Raw genomic sequence first — 765 nt, 5'->3', positions numbered from 1 at the left:
TGCCTCCAGTTTTGCATCTGTTCACCGAAACATCTCAGTGGGTATTCTGTCAATTCCTGGAGCCTTGTATTTTGGCAATTCCTTCAGTGCAGCTTCAACTTCCTCTTTCAATACCATTGGTTCTTGACCATATACCACCTCATGAAATAGCTGAACATTAACCAATTCTTTTTTATACAGTGGCTCTGTGTGTTCCTTCCATTTTCTTGTGATGCTAAGGGAAGCATCACAAGAAAATGGATGGAATACAGAGAGTCTGTGGTGGTCATGTTTTTGTGTCAACTTGGCTAGTTGTGTCAACTTGGTTGAGTAGCTGGGCAGCTGGATGTAGTATTCCCCATGATGAGACTGGTAATCAACTCCATGCTGGAATCTACTGTGAGCAGCTGAGTAGCTGCCTTTGCATAGGTGGTCTGCTTCCTGTATATAAGCAGCAGCTTTGGGAATGGTCTCTAGCTTCTGGCATGCTTGGACCCTGCATGTAGCCATGTTGTTGTTCAGCAGCCTGCCATGTTCTGCTGACCTTGGGACTTACAACGGACTTGAATGAATGGCCTGCCATGTGGTTTGGTAACACTGGGACTGTGCCACTGTATTTGTCAACCTTGGGCTTGTTAGCCTCAGCAGCCAGTAGCTGCCTGAATGAAGAAAGGCCTCTAGCTTCAGTGGACCAGGAGCAAGAGGCAGAGCTGAAGCCCAAGGTCGAAGGGCTTTCACCCAGCCCCTAGAGCCTGGCACTTTGAACTCAGACTTAAAGCCTCCAAA

At 47.3% G+C, this 765-nt stretch overlaps 1 protein-coding gene across 1 annotated transcript in view; it reads right to left on the bottom strand.

The window, feature by feature from the left end:
• The window catches only part of RNF180 (ring finger protein 180), a gene marked incomplete at its 5' end in the record, with an annotated part of 386,500 nt that overhangs the window by 307,287 nt on the left and 78,448 nt on the right, over positions 1-765 (bottom strand). The gene's annotated exons all lie outside the window — the stretch shown is intronic.

The sequence above is a fragment of the Orycteropus afer genome, unplaced genomic scaffold (genome assembly GCF_000298275.1).
Source record: "Orycteropus afer afer isolate SDZICR_OR568_19922 unplaced genomic scaffold, OryAfe1.0 scaffold00362, whole genome shotgun sequence".
Lineage (NCBI taxonomy): Eukaryota > Metazoa > Chordata > Mammalia > Tubulidentata > Orycteropodidae > Orycteropus > Orycteropus afer.
This window is presented reverse-complemented; position numbering and strand designations above follow the sequence as displayed.